The sequence below is a fragment of the Schistocerca serialis genome, chromosome 3 (genome assembly GCF_023864345.2).
Source record: "Schistocerca serialis cubense isolate TAMUIC-IGC-003099 chromosome 3, iqSchSeri2.2, whole genome shotgun sequence".
NCBI classification, from domain to species: Eukaryota; Metazoa; Arthropoda; class Insecta; order Orthoptera; family Acrididae; genus Schistocerca; species Schistocerca serialis.
Window position 1 is genome coordinate 37,136,968 of NC_064640.1, and position 16,767 is coordinate 37,153,734.

A 16,767-nucleotide genomic window follows, 5' to 3' on the forward strand; every position below is an offset into this window, starting at 1 on the left:
CAGAGATTTTTTTACTGAGAACTGATTTTGTATCGTCGATCTTGTGCTGCTGTCCAGACACTTCCTTGCATACCAGATACTCTTTGCCTTCCTAATAACATTTTTAAGCACCTTACAATACTGTTTGTAATGGGATACTGTAGCTTGGTTGTGACTACTTCTAACATTTTGATATAATGCCCGATTTGTTCTACATGATATCCTTATCCCACTAGTCAGCCACCCAGGCTACCCATTACTGCTAGTACCCCGTTTAGAATGTTCTAATGGAAAGCACCTCTCAAAGAGCATGAGAAATGTGTTAAGAAAAGCATTGTATTTATCATCTATGTTATCGGAACTATAAACATCCTGCCTCTCTTGTTCCTTGACAAGGTTTAAGAAAAAAAATCTCTATTGCTGTTGGATTAATTTTCCTACATAGTTTCTAATCAAATATGACATTGGTTTCAGTACAAAAGTTTTTTAGTGTTAAAAATTGTGCATCATGGTCTGAAAGGCCATTCACGCTTTTACTAGCAGAATGCCCATCTAGTAATGAAGAATGAATAAAAATATTCTCTGTGGCTGTGCTACTGTTTCCCTGCACCCAAGTTAGAAAAAACACAGCTTGCATCAGATCATATGAATTTAGGAGATCTATCAACATCCTTTTTCTTGCACCATCATATACAAAATTTATGTTGAAGTAACCACGTGTACCTAGTTTCTGGTACTTCCTACAAAGTAAATCAAGAACCCTCTCTCGCTTGAGTAGAAATGCTCTGAAGTTGGAGTTAGGGGACCTATAAGAAACAACAACTGCAAGTTTAGTTTCACTAAATTCAACTACCGCTGCATAACATTCAAATATCTGCTCAGTGCAATGTCGTGATACGTGTATGGACTCAAACGGAATACTGCTTCTTACGTACAGAGCCATTCAACCACCACGCAAGGAACTCCCTGAGAAACAGGCAGCTAATCTGTAACCTGGTAAAGGAAGCCTCTGAATTTTCAAATTATTTAAGTAGTGCTCTGATATACCAATAATTTCATAGTCATCGTCTATAAGCAGTTCACTAACTTTATCGCTAGTACCTCTTATATTTTGATGAAATATGCTAATTCCTTCTCTAGTTGGAACATTACATCCTCGGAAGGTGAGCCCTTAGTTAGAGGGACTTCCTTTAAGCGGGTATATCTACCAGCTGACTTCAGTCTTAAAAAGGTGCAGCTCTAACACCAACTACTACAGGAATTTTTCCATGAATGACACCACCATCACCACCACCACCCACTACACTGTCACCTATAAGCTAAGCCAGCACCCCCTTCCTATACCTATTGAGGTGCTGGCCATGCCTAGTGAATCCCGATCTACTGATAGACCCAACTGGCACCACTGAGATGTGACCCATGCCCTCTGCCATCAGCGCTCTTCCCAGCCCCACGTTAAGGCGCCTAACAGCCGCATTAAGATGAGGTCGATCATGACGCTGACACAGTTGCGCGAAATGCACATTAGTGCCAACAGTTTGAGTAGCTATCTTAACCAGGTCACCACCTACATCATATTCCTTGTCCCTATCAACACTGTTTCCTGCCCCACCCACTATCACTATCTGATCATCCATCGTAAAATTCTCTGTTTGTATGACGTGATATATCTTGAACTAAATGCCATAAAATGACATTATTTTTCTGGTGCATTCAGTTTTATATATAAATACCGTCTACAAAATGTATCATGAACACATTTAGTAGTAAAGAAGTAATAAACTGAAGTGTCATGCTTCACCTGGCAGCGTTAGTACATGCATAGACAATAAGTAGTAAACGACAGATTTTTTTCGTTTCGTCATTTTGTGTTGGTCATCAGAGAGAGGAACGTTCATAAACATTTGAAATTATGTGTAAAGGCTGTTGCAAGTATCTTAGTACTCTGTTTACCAAATACTGGATGACTAAAGTATGGATAATCTCGCATTGTGGGCTACACTGCTTATTCACCCGTACCCCCATCCATTTCGTGGTGGGTGGTTATTAACCGACAATGATTCCCTCCTCACGTTAAATGACATGTGAACAAATCGATCCTATAGTTTACGAGGAGATGTGGAGCATACACATGTACACATACACATACACACACACATTTTTATATTAGGTATGTATGTTACAAAACAAGTCGACACCTCATATAATGTCTATAAGGACTGTCAATGTCAGACCCATAGGCACTGGTGAATAAGGGCTTAAACCGCATGAGCGAGGTGGCTCGGCAAACAGACTGAGTATGACGGAGATTCACATAGATCATAATGGAAATAACTATGAATTATATTAAAGACACTGTCCACACGTCATATGAGGACTGCTGACTTGTACTGTTATACATCATAACCTTTCACTGCAAAAAAGTACTGTGTATTTTAGGCCACATGATTTACCCATTAACATTACAAACCAGGTAAACATTGAGCACAGCATACAGAAGTTATGGGCCTCAGGTACAATACAAAATAGAATGAGTAGTATGGAATAACAGTTTTGTATGTTATTAACTGATAAATGGTCGGATGGAGTGGCTGAGCGGTTCTGGGCGCTACAGCCTGGAACCGTGCGACCGCTACGGTTGCAGGTTCGAATCCTGCCTCGGGCATGGATGTGTGTGATGTCCTTAGGTTAGTTAGGTTTAAGTAGTTCTAAGTTCTAGGGGACTGATGACCTCAGCAGCTAAGTCCCATAGTGCTCAGAGCCATATAACTGATAAATAAATAGTTTTGAAGATAGCAATTGCTTTTTTAATTTCTCTTTAACATTTGTGTTAACTTTACTTGCTGGACATATTTCCTACAGTGCGTTTTTCATTCTTCCTTTGACAGTTTTCCAGTGATGATGGTGTGAGTGACTGAAACCGGTAGGGAATAAAGGGTTATTTATACAGGTGATAGACAAAATGCTGTTCTCTAAACACCTTAAATGTTGTCGATGAACCTTCTGCGAGGAACGTAACTGCGAATTGCCGAGTAATCATTTAGATGCAGATCGGCAGTCTGACATTTGGAGTTACAAAGGGGCCAGCTACATTTCATATACAGTTAGATAGGGTACTTCATGCATTAAAACGCAAGAGATATATCATGTATTTGAATCACATCGTTATATATTCGAAAGATCTGGACGAACACCTAACTCGTTTAGAAGACGGCTAGAAACAGCACGTCCAACACTCAGCACAGGCAGACTTTAGCTACGTTGAACGTGTAATTAGTGTGGAAAGTGCGAAAACTGATCCCCAATTCATCCTGGCAATGCATGACTTTGCAACATCGCAAACAACAAAAATACTTAAGTTAGTCCGGCACTTAGACAATCACTGTAGAAAATTTTTAAATGATTTTAATAAAATTGCCAAATCATTATACCATTTACTAAGAAAAGTTGTAAAATTTGCGCTGATAGCTGTATGCCATCCAGAATTTGAGACGTTTAAAAGAACATTGATATCAGATCCAGTACTGATACTCCTACATACCGGAAAAAAACTGATCCAATCTTGTGACACTAGACATAATGTGATATGGTTCAACTTCAGTCAAAATTTTGAAGGTAAAGAACATCCAGTGGCTTATGCATCTAGACAACTTGGTAAGGTGGAACGGAATTACTGTATAACAGAAAAGGAGATCCTAGCAGTCATTTATAGAATTACCTACTTTCTCTCTTATTTGTACAATCAGAAGTATAAAATAGTAACAGTCCACACATCGTTAAACTCATTGTTCTGATTAAAGGATCCTGCAAGTAGATTGAGAAAATGGGCACTCAAGGTGATGGAATTTTGGTAAAGAAGTAGTCCACAAAGCAGGGAAGCAGCATAAAAATCCAGATACATTGAGCAGAAGATTCATAGTACTGGAAATCCCTGAAAAGAGAGTGGCTCAGTGGCAGAAGATACAAGCAGATGTCAGGCATTCTGAGTACAACCACAGATCGTATCACATGACGGCTCACTCTGCAGATCAGCAAAATGTGGACGATGCGAGGTGACTCTGGCAACGTTCAGGGACATAGTTTTGCATAAAGTGCATGCCATTATGTTAGAAAGTTACGGCGGTCGTAAAACTAAGGAGAGAGGAGCCGCCGAAAAATACTGGTGGAATACAAAGATATTTAATTTTTACAGTATGTTAGGAACTCTATACCTTGTGTGCAAAGGGCTTACCTCGGTCATCGGAAAGTCCCGTTGCAAAGATCACCTAAAGCACAGGATCCATTTGAAAAGATTGGCCTGGATATTTCAGGACTATTTAGCAGAATCCCTTCAGGAAATTAGCATATACAACATTCATAACGTCAGCATACAACTCTTAACGTCCTCAACAGTACCAATCATACGCCTTGCAAGGTGATATATGGCACAGAGAAGAGATCTCCTACTGACAAGATAAAACCTAAGCTTGGAGCTGATGGAGTTAAATAATTCGCAAAATGTTTACATTAAACCTTATTACATGAAGAACAGATAGGACAATATGTCGTGAAACTACCATAATACAGAGTTGGTCACTGGGTAATGTTAACAATTCCATACTATCTAAAGGTACAACCAAGAGGTTTTAGACTATGAAGCGCCAAAGGATCTGGTACAAGCATGCGTATTGAGAGGTATGTAAACAGACAGAATACGGTGCTGCTGTTGGCAACGCTTATATAACACAACAAGTGTCTGGCGCAGTTGTTCGATCGGTTACTGCTGCTACAATGGCGGTTCTTCAAGGTTTAAGCGAGTTTGAACGTGGTGTTATAGTCGGCGCACGAGCGATGGGACACAGCACCTTTGAGGTAGCGATGAAGACGGATTTTCCCCCACGATCATTTCACGAGTGTACCGTGAATATTAGGAATTCGGTTAAACATCAAATCTCCGACATCGATAGGTCCCGAAAAACATCCTGCAAGAACGTGACAGAAGTGCAACACTTCCGCAAATTGTTAAAGATTTCAGTGCTGGGTCATCGACAAGTGTCAGTGTGCTACCCATTCAACGAAACATAATTGATATGGACTTTTGGTGCTGAAAGCCCACTTGTGTACCATTGATGACTGCATAATACAAAGTTTTACACCTTGCCTGGACCCGTGAACACCAACATTGGACTGTAGATGACTTGAAACATGTTGCCTGGTCGGACTAGTCTCGTTTCAAATTGTATCAAGCGGATGGACATGTACGGGTATGGAGACAACCTCATTAATTCATGGACCCTGCATGTCAGCAGGGGACTGTTCAAGCTGGTGGAGGCTCCCTAATGGTGTGGGGCGCGTGCAGTTGGAGTGTTATGGGACCCTTGATACGTCTAGATACGACTCTGACAAGTGCGACCTACGTAAGCATCCTGTCTGATCGCCTGCCTCCAGTCATGTCCATTGTGCGTTCCCACTGACTTTCGCAATTCCAGCAGGACAATACGACACCCTACACGTCCAGAATTGCTACAGAGTGGCTTCAGGAACAATCTTGTGAGCTTAACCCCTTCCGCTGGCCACCAAACTCCCCAGACATGGACGTTGAGCATATGTGGGATGCCTTGAAAACTCATGTTCAGAAGAAACCTCCACCCCATCGTACTCTTATGATTTATGGACAGCCCTGCAGGATTCTTGGTGTCAGTTCCTCCCAGCACTACTTCAGGCATTAGTCGGGTCCATGTCACGTCGTGCTTCGGCTCTTCTGCGTGTTCGCGGTCGCTCTACACGTCATTAGGCAGGCGTAACAGTTTTTTCTGGCCCCTCCGTGTAAATACCAATTCAGTGAAATATCTTCACAGTACATGCGAAGTTGCATTGGCCGACAAGAACGAATGTGGTTCGTGTGAGTATGGTCAGACTGCGGAACGAAAGCTTTATGCAACTCAGGTCGCGAGATAAATGGCTATCATCAGATATTTTATGTTGTTGTAGAGGTTGCTGTACATTGTTATCTTTAAGTGTTGTATGAAATTACTGATGTCAAATGTACGAGAGGCGTCAGAAGTGTATACCGGATTATATTGTTCAACAGGAAGGATAGGGTTTACTTTTTTTTATATTTACGCGTAATCACTTCGTCAGACGACGGAGGTAAATGATACACGGTCTCTTGTTTTAGGTGGTGCGCTAATGTGGATGTTCATGAAGATTACCATATTTCTGATAATACTTCTCTTCATCAATGGAGGCGTAATGAATATAGCTCCAAATCAGCCTCTACATTCACGAATATTGTTCTCCAGAAAGCCGGATGTGCTACTAACTAGCCAGGTGTGGAGATTGAAATTAACCTTCAACATATGGAAATTACGAAATTATGTGCGCACGAAACTAAATGAAAACTACTATCAAACGCTACGCGCCGTGCGAGAAATGGAGAGTACAGCTGAATTAGTTATCAGTTTTGTGGACTGGCAAGACAGCCAATCCACTTTGACAGGAAGCCGAAAGGCACGCGTTTAAGCTCACACAGGCTGGCGTGAGGTCTGGAACAGGACAAGGTCTTGAGACTAGCAAAAAAAGGTACTTAGCTTCTGGAATAATTAGCTTTAATCCATAATTAGTGAACATAGGTCTGACGGTACATGCATCACAAGATAAATAGCAAATGATAATGGCGCCTTGCTAGGTCGTAGCAATTGACGTAGCTGAAGGCTATGCTAACTATCGTCTCGGCAAATGAGAACGTGATTTGTCAGTGAACCATCGCTAGCAAAGTCGGCTTTACAACTGGGGCGAGTGCTAGGATGTCTCTCTAGACCTGCCGTGCGGCGGCGCTCGGTCTGCAATCACTGATAGTGGCGACACGCGGGTCCGACGTATACTAACGGACCGCGGCCGATTTAAAGGCTACCACCTAGCAAGTGTGGTGTCTGGCGGTGACACCACAAACAGGAATAGAGCTACAAACAATGACATAAACGAAAAGAAAATTGTTGGATGCAGAAGGGTAAGTGCTGAGAACGGTTTTCTGTACTGCACACAGTGCCGAAAGCACTAATAGCACGTTTGAGTAACGTACTATCCAGCTATCAAGACATACGTAGAGGAAGCATGCCTAAATATTCCTGCATGGGACTTTCAACGAATTGTTAAGTTCATGCCACGTCGAGTTGCTGCACTACACCGGGGAGAAAGAGCTCCAACAGGATGTTAGGAGGTATTCCATAGACTTTGTCATCCTAGCGTATGTAATAAAAAGAATTCAGATAAGATGAAGTGCATTTGATGGAGAATGGCTGTGGCTAAGCTGTTGTGAACATTGACTCATAGCTTGAATGCCGCGAGACTGGAAGCAGCAACACTACAAAAAGCACTTTACCATGCAGTACTCATATGACTGAGTCCAACACTGTTTCCGCTAAAACCGCAAAATACTTCCTATAGAACTGCAACATGTAATGAACTTAACTGAGAAGAACCTTGCACTATTCTGTCACTTATCAAGCGTTAAAGTAACTTCAGATTGAGCGGAACTGCAAATATCCATTCAATTCTGGCAGTGGGAATGAAAGCATAATACCAGTGTTTTAACGTTAACCCATATCGGATAAAGTGGGGAGCTATTGTCAAGTAATTACAGGTACAAACCGAGGTAATACTAATAATCCCAGAGCAAAAGGAGGTGTACGTCCTCACTTCACTAGGAGACTTACAAGAACTTCTAAGGGGAAGCATCACGATTCGTTCAACCAGAGTGGTACAGATTAACACATGAGCAGATGAGGTACAGCTGGTCGAATGGAAAGCAGAAGCGGTAGACTGCCGAAGAGAAGAGTTGGCCCCATGACCATACTTCCACAGAGTGGTACCACACTAGATTTATTTAGTTCTTCCTCTGGAAGTTGATGTTGTAAACTGTTACAAAAATGGATATCCCACAGATATGACGAAAGTAGAACTACGAAACAGCAATAAGTTGAAAAGTGGTACTACTTGTGATATAGTAGGAAAAGAATTTCATCTCCCAGCTACCATCACCAGTACGACCACAGTCAAGTGATCACAAAGAAAAACCGTTATGAGTGTTTACAACCCAAAACCTAATGTGTTTCAACGACACCATAAACTTCCACCTATTACAGTCGTTGGACGTACTGCTACCATCACGAAAGAGGTGAAATTTCCGCGGAACAACTTTCGCAGGAAGTTTAGCACTATTAAGGTAGATACAGGTAGAACAGAATGACCATGACCATTGCCACTACCAGTGCTGTCATGGTTGCATTAACAGTTCTCATACTCTGCTTTTGCTTGACGCATAAAATCACTCTTTCCCACGATTCATCGATACAACAAATATCTATCGACCGACTAAATAGTGTTAATAACGAAAACAAAAGTGTAAGAGATTGTAGTGCTGTAAGATTTCTATTAGGGCATAGGAATCCAAGGGAGAAAATACTGATTATGAAACAAAACACGGAATTGGTGAATAAGCTTTGACAGACATTTGGGCAAAAGGAATTTTACACTAAAATATTTTCGTACACCTCATAAATGACATACTGTTCCAGAAGCAAACTAAGAGGTATATGTTGCTCTGCAAGAAGATACCATAGGAAAACGAAAAATTTTCTTTAAGTTTACTCCTACCAGCTCTAAGCCAACTCAAACCAGGCCATCGTGTCATGCGGCAATCATAATGATCATCAAGCAAAGAGCCAATACTATAAATTATATGGCACACCCCAGAAGCCAGAAGCAATTTACCCAAATCGCTTACGGAAAGAGACTGAATCGTTAATTCAGTAACATGATATAACTGAGAAGGGATCATAACATCATTCTGGCAGCACAGCATAGTGATGCAAGGATGTGTAAATGTTCCACAAGAACAACTATCCACCTACAAACACGGCCGAAAACCAGCAATATGGAGCACTGAAAGCTATGTAGTGACATTGGATGCGGCAAAATTCACTGATGTGCCCAGGAAATGTGAACAGATGCGCTCGTCTTTGGTAAGAAATAACGTCATTGACTCACATGGACACAGGCTTCCAAGGCCATAAGTTACCCAGTTAGAGTGAGCTAGCTGAGATGCACAGCCTGTGACATACGGCCTATCATTTGCTTGATGACCTCTACCTATGAGATTTCTTTCCACATAATCTGATAAATCTGGTCGCTGTGAACTGCCAGTATCTCAATTGCTGACAGGAAGGCCTGGGGCCTTCGACTTCGGCTTGCTGAGAACCGAAATTATGGTGTTTGGCGCAACACATTCAGTCACTGTACCCAGAAGGCATGCAAATGTCTGCTGCCCCAACTTGTAGTTGTGAGCAGACACCGGCATCCATCATCTACCCCTGGTGGAGGGAAAATGACTTAGCTCTGCACTACCATCAGCATTCCATTCAGAGCAACTGGAGTTAAATCTGGAGGTCGAGATGACTATATAGGTTACACCTGATGTCTCCTATCTGCACAGCACCAAATGACTAAATAAGCAGCCACAGTGTGTACATTTGTCTTGAGGATCTGCTGATGTAGACGAGTCAGCTCGTTTCAAGAGTGTGTGTTATGTTCATTGTCCTCACCCCAGCAACGGAAAAGATGATTCAGTTATAACATTTTTCTCGAATTGATATGTATCTAGCTATTACGATATCACTAGAGCACAGGCTGCAGCTTGCTTTCACCACTGTACTGCACGTTTGTCCATAATGCAACAATTTTTTAAGGTCTCAGACTAGGCTTGTACCCAGTGGCAAGTCACCATACCCATCATTCAGATGGGTACGATATTCCAATTCTTGATCCAAGATATACCCTTCACCAGAATCAGCAGCCACATCGTGGATCCTTCCCTTCATTCTCTCGATTCTCTTTCTGGACATGCATCGCAGCCCACTGTTGTGTGTTGTGCCTTATAGAGATTGCTTTCAACCAAATTAAGAAAGAAACTTAAATTTTGTTAGATCGCTTGTACTGCACCACTCATTAGCAAGTTATTCACCTTTGCGTAACAGAGCACAGACTGCCAAATTCCTCCACGAATCCCACTTTTGGGAAAGAGCAGCATGCCGATTGTTACGGCTTAAAGACTGAGAATGTGAGAAGAAGTCAGCCAATCGCACGCTAACCAACCTTCCTTCCAGGACGACAACGCGACAGCAGCACCCCCTAAGTGAAGAGGACATAAGCGCCACACCTGACTGGTGGAGTCCAGTTTGATATCAGTTTCGAGTTTATCGACTTGGATAGCACCGTCGACGTTAGGCACTTAGGGAGCAGTTCAGGAAAGACTTTTGTCAGTTAGATATCAGCAGTCGCTGCAAAGAATGATTGTTTCGTATGTCGCCTTTTGCTTGCGAGACATCTATGTAATTGCCAAAGGTAAATATTGTATTTGATTAACTGTAATAAAACTCATTAACAAGAGTCGTTTGCTTGTTTGCCAAGCGAACTGAGTTGGCAGAATTCTCAGACACAACATGTCTTCTTAAAACTGTGTACCAAGAAAGAAGGTGTGATCCAGAGGGTATGAGCCCTGTCTTACACACCGGATACTGTCCAAATTATTTTGATCCTGCAGTGACTATGAATCTAGAAACAATGGACTTAAATACATTAGCTGCCATTATATTAATGGGACAAGTTGAAAATTTGTGCTACATTGTGATTCGATCCATGGTTTCTTGCTTACCAGTCAGGTGCACTGACCACTACACCGCTAGGTCATAGTGATCACCACAACTTTACGGAATACCTAGTGTGCCTCCCATCAGACTGATATTCTCCGTATATACCACACACCACTATTGTAGTACGTCTGATCATTAGGTTCACTACTCACTATTTCTCGCTAATTCCATAAGAGTTTAAGCTTCGTGTGCACCTGCACTGAAGAGAGCATTTTCCATCATCAGCTTCGTTATATATTTCATGTCTGTACTTTCCTCCAGCAAGAATCTAAAATTAATAACCATGGGCGACATGAACGGGCAATGTGGATGGGTGGTGCTGGGTGGGAGTGTGAGTCGGCCGAGGAGCGTGCCAAGACACTCCCCACATTACAGTAAACCCTATATCCAGGTGGTACAGTGCTTAACGCAAGTACCTAGTAAATTAAAGTGCTGATGCAGCTGATATCATTAGTTCCTTGGATTCCGATAATGTCCGTTCTTTCAGAAATGCCTGAAAGAACATACATCACCAAATCCTACAATGGTGCCAAAAATTAAAACAACAAACCGTCCTGTGTTTAATTCACCATCCAGTCATACAAAATGCCAACAGATGTCCATACGATTGTGTTTTGCACGGAAGATGGCATTCTGGTCAACGGAAAACCACGCTAACGATGGCGTCAGGGCACCTCTCAAACGGCGTAGTGTTTGTCAGGTAGTCCCACATCCACAGTCACAGTGTACACAGCCACTGACTGTGCAGTATGGCACAGAGAAGACGCCTACCAGTCTCTCTGCAGTGGAGGGCCATAGGAAGAATGCAAGCAGGATGGTCGAAAGCTGATGTTGCTCGATGACTTAATGTGAATCGTTCTGTTGCTTCTCGGATGCGGGGAGAGTTTGTAGAGACCAAAGCTGTATCCTAAAGACCAGGGCAGGGCCGACCATGTTCGACGTCAGAGAGAGTGGACCGTTATTTGGCTGTAGGGGCACAAGAGTACCGCCTTAGTACTGCCCGGCAACTGACATGTCACCGCACAACGTCCAATCGACTTGTTGCATCGAGGCAAACGGTGTACAAAAGGCTTCGACAGACTGACATTTATTGTCAAATATTTGCTGTAAGTGTACCTCTGACGCGTCTTCACAGAATAGAACGTCTAGAGCATAGGCGTCAACATGTCACCTGTACCATCGAACAGTGGGCTGATGTGCTCTTCACAGATTAGTCCCGATTTCGTCTGGAGAGTGATTATCGACGGATTCGCACTTGGAGTGAACGTGGAACAGGATTTCGGGAACCGAATATTGTGGAAACAGACAGATATTGAGGATAAATCCTTATGGTGTGTGCAGAGAATACGTTGACCAGTCGAACACCATTTCATGAAATTGTATGTATGAATCAGTAATATTTAACTGCTGTCAGGTATTGTGATGAGATCTTGGGACCTCATGTACGGATGTTGCGAGGAGATGTGACGCCAGATTTCTTACTAATGGACGATAATACCCGACCTCATAGAACACAGGTAGTTGATGTTTCCTTCGAAAAGCAAGATATGGCAAACACAGGGTGGTGTGCTCGCTCTCCCGATTTGAATGCCATTGAGCATATCTAGGGTGCACTATGGAGATCTCAGCATCCAACAACCACTCTCCAATATTCGCAAGCAGCTCTGCAGGAAGAAAGGGCGTTATTAATTCAACATGTGAGTGATGACATCATTTACAACATGCCCCGTGATTATGAGGCCTATGTTGCTGCCAGAGGTGGTGCTCATACTGAGCACATTAACCAGTGGTCAGATTGTGCGTGCAAATCCGATGGAAAAGAAACGGAGAACATGATTGTCTACCATTATATGTGTTGCAGTTTTTTTGGTTCTATGTTCTTTACATTGTTTATACTTCTCTGTCGCCTGTTTATTAGGTTTTATGGCTAAATAAAAGTAACCTGCAAATTTCCGTTTCTTGCTTTAATTTTGGACGTCAGTGTGTATTACCCAGTTCCGCCGGTGTTCTTATAATGTGGTATTATAGTTTGTTGTTGTGGTCTTCAGTCCTGAGACTGGTTTGATGCAGCTCTCCATGCTACTCTATCCTGTGCAAGCTTCTTCATCTCCCAGTACCTATTGCAACCTACATCCTTCTGAATCAGCTTAGTGTATTCATCTCTTGGTCTCCCTCTACGATTTTTACCCTCCACGCTGCCCTCCAATGCTAAATTTGTGATCCCTTGATGCCTCAAAACATGTCCTACCAACCGATCCCTTCTTCTAGTCAAGTTGTGCCACAAACTTCTCTTCTCCTCAATCCTATTCAACACCTCCTCATTAGTTATGTGATCTACCCATCTAATCTTCAGCGTTCTTCTGTAGCACCACATTTCGAAAGCTTCTATTCTCTTCTTGTCCAAACTATTTATCGTCCATGTTTCACTTCCATACATGGCTACACTCCATACAAATACTTTCAAAAACGACTTCCTGACACTTAAATCTATACTCGATGTTAACAAATTTCTCTTCTTCAGAAATGCTTTCCTTGCCATTGCCAGTCTACATTTTATATCCTCTCTACTTCGACCATCATCAGTTATTTTACTCCCTAAATAGCAAAACTCCTTTACTACTTTAAGTGTCTCATTTCCTAATCTAATTCCCTCAGCATCACCCGATTTAATTTGACTACATTCCATTATCCTCGTTTTGCTTTTGTTGATGTTCATCTTATATCCTCATTTCAAGACACTGTCCATTCCGTTTAACTGCTCTTCCAAGTCCTTTGCTGTCTCTGACAGAATTACAATGTCATCGGCGAACCTCAAAGTTTTTACTGCTTCTCCATGAATTTTAATACCTACTCCGAATTTTTCTGTTGCTTCCTTTACTGCTTGCTCAATATACATATTGAATAACATCGGGGAGAGGCTACAACCCTGTCTCACTCCTTTCACAACCACTGCTTCCCTTTCATGCCCCTCGACTCTTATAACTGCCACCTGGTTTCTGTACAAATTGTAAATAGCCTTTCGCTCCCTGTATTTTACCCTACCACCTTCAGAATTTGAAAGAGAGTATTCCAGTTAACATTGTCAAAAGCTTTCTCTAAGTCTACAAATGCTAGTGTTCCATTTTCAGTGCCATGTATTACGTGGTGGTGTAAGGCAGCACATCCACCAATCAAAGAGAAAGAAAAATATTTTTCATGCTCTCCCACTCGCAGCACGCCATAGCAGCTGTCTGAGGAATGCCCTCACACATGCTGGGCACATACGACCACTGCTGACCCATGTTTGTTAGACATCACACACATAAATGATTGATAACATGTCACTGTGTACGTATGATTAGATGGACAAACACATTGAGTATGGGTGTAATGGAGGAGGAGGCAAGCAACATAATATGTAAGCATCAGGCGTTGCTCTGAGTGTGGTAGCTGTCATAGCACACACTTTTTCTGAGTAATAATAACAGCAGGAAGACAGTAAGAATAAAGTTTTCTTCCGCCAGGGAAATCACATGTTAGAGCTCAACTGCGTTCAGTAGCTAGCAGTCCCTATAGCACCCACCTCGCCTACAGCTTTCACAAGCTACTTGCTGTCTAGAGACTGAGATGCGTATCTATATCAGGAAGCTATTAGCTTTAGATTTGTGTTAAAATATGATACACATCCGAATGTGTCACTGATAACACTCAGTGAGGAATAAAAAAAGAAAACTTTTTAACCATGTGGAGGAACGTCTGCCTCGAAAAAAAAAAAAAAGAAAAAAAAACGCTGGCACTGTTTGCCATTTCTACGTTTTAGCACTAATCTCATTACTCAATAATGTTCACCAGCTCTTACGAAAGAAGTAAACTCAGAATCATGAACACTGATTGTGGGTTACCTGAACAATCGAATGGAAGCCTTAGGGTGGTTAATAAGGTGAAATGTTTGGCGTGGTGTACACTAATATCACACATCACATAATCACTCTCAAGTAAAACTTTCTCTTAAATAACATCCATACTTGTATCCGCCTACACTCCTTGCGATCCCGTGATGAAACAAAAAGATCGACTTAATTCTTGGTGTCGAATATTGCATATTTTGTAAGAGTGTTTCCAATGCCGCGTGTGACAGCGAATAGGCTACAGGCAGCTTTTGGAAGTTATGTGAACCAAGGGCGTCTCTTCAATGTAAGATACGTAACTCTCACTCTCCTGTTAATGGATGACGACTTGTGAATCACAAATCTGTACGTGAAAGTATTGGAACAATTGGTGTTGCTGACTTTGTGGCAATGGAAACGCTGCCATGCATTCCTCCTCACGGAGGTTCTGATAACTAATTTGGACACGCCGACACATGTTCACTGTATCCCAACAATACTGTCCCACTGCCGTAATTTTCTACTAGAATACGGTTATCTGAGAAGGATAATGTTCATTGATGATCTGCCTGCAGTCCGTAAGATACGCAGCACCATGAAGTTGTGTCACTGACGAAATGTGATAGAAAGCATGCATCCTACTGTTGATCGCAATGCAGTCTGGTGCAATATACACGGAAACCCCGCCCTCCCCCTTTCACCGAACTTTCCCGTGGTAGCGTGAACTACATGGTGCTATTATGTGAATGGTAACTACGTTACGCAGTTATGTCTGCACAACATCCAATTCGCAGTAATGCCGTTGTGCCAGACCTGCCACGTGCATGGTACAGATACCATCGACTAGTTTGCGAGGCCGCGAAGGATGTGTGGCAACCACTCCGCAGCCTATTGGCCTTCACCCAGCGCACAGCCACTTGTTCGATTTCTCGTCTTTACTTAACTTTGACGACATTCCGTATCCGAGAATGAAGAGAAGTGCAGTACACTGACTGAAGTGCGTTACCGTGTACTACATACACTTTTATGTAAATGGTAAATATCCGATGCAGTCACTTATGCACAACATCCATTTGGAGGCAACGTAGATGTGCCAGGCCAGTGACTTGGATGATACGGACACCGCCGGCCGAAGTGGCCGAGCGGTTTAGGCGCTACAGTCTGGAACCGCGCGACCGCTACGGTCGCAGGTTCGAATCCTGCCTCGGGCATGGATGTGTGTGAAGTCCTTAGGTTAGTTAGGTTTAAGTAGTTCTAAGTTCTAGGGGACTGATGACCTCAGAAGTTAAGTCCCATAGTGCTCAGAGCCATTTGAACCATTTGATACGGACACCCACCGACTGGTCTGCGGAGTGGCAAAGGAAGTGTGGTAACTGCTCTGCTGCCTATTGTCCTTCATCTGACGCACTGCCCTTCGCGTGATTTCCATGACGCCCTGGCTTTAACCTGACGATGTTCCGTACGTGAGAGAGAATATAAATGCACCACACTGGCCGAAGAGCGTTTTCGTGTATTACGTATTACGCTCAGCGGAGCATGATGAGAGGATCGACAGTACTCGAGGTGTCTTCGACGGGAATATTCTCTACGTATAATAGCTGATATCCAGGAGACGATTTTGTTTCTTTATTCAGTGGGCTGGCGAATTTTACTTTCGACATGTTGCGTGCCAGTCTGATTATCATCAACTAAGATTCGATCAAAAATACAGGAAGCACTGAAAAATGTCTTCAGGAGATACACTGAGAGTTGTAGCTGTCTGCAGAATCATGGGACATAGTGCATGCCACTGTGATTGTGACCAATTAAGATTTATAAATAGTGGTAATGTGGTTGCTTTGTGTAGGGATCGCTGCATTACCTCTGGGTTCTAAATTTGCTAGAGGCCTAAATATTTTTTCGGCTTTTTACTTTTTCACTCACTAAGCTACAGGAACTCAAATCAAAAACAATTAAGAAAATCTTAACTTCACCATCTTAAGTCTCGTCGCAATTTCGATTTAGCGCCGTCTAGATCTAAATGTGGAAAATTTAAGAAATTGTGACTTCCACCCTCGTTAAAAATTATATATTCCTGCTTATACAGAGATATATCTGAATTATTTTCAATACACGACTCATTTCATTATGTGTTTCATTGAATAGTTTAATAACTGGTTTTTTTTGGGTCTACTTTCACAGCAATTTTTTTATACTTCTGCAGTAACCTTTAAATGCTACTTGGAAAGAACACG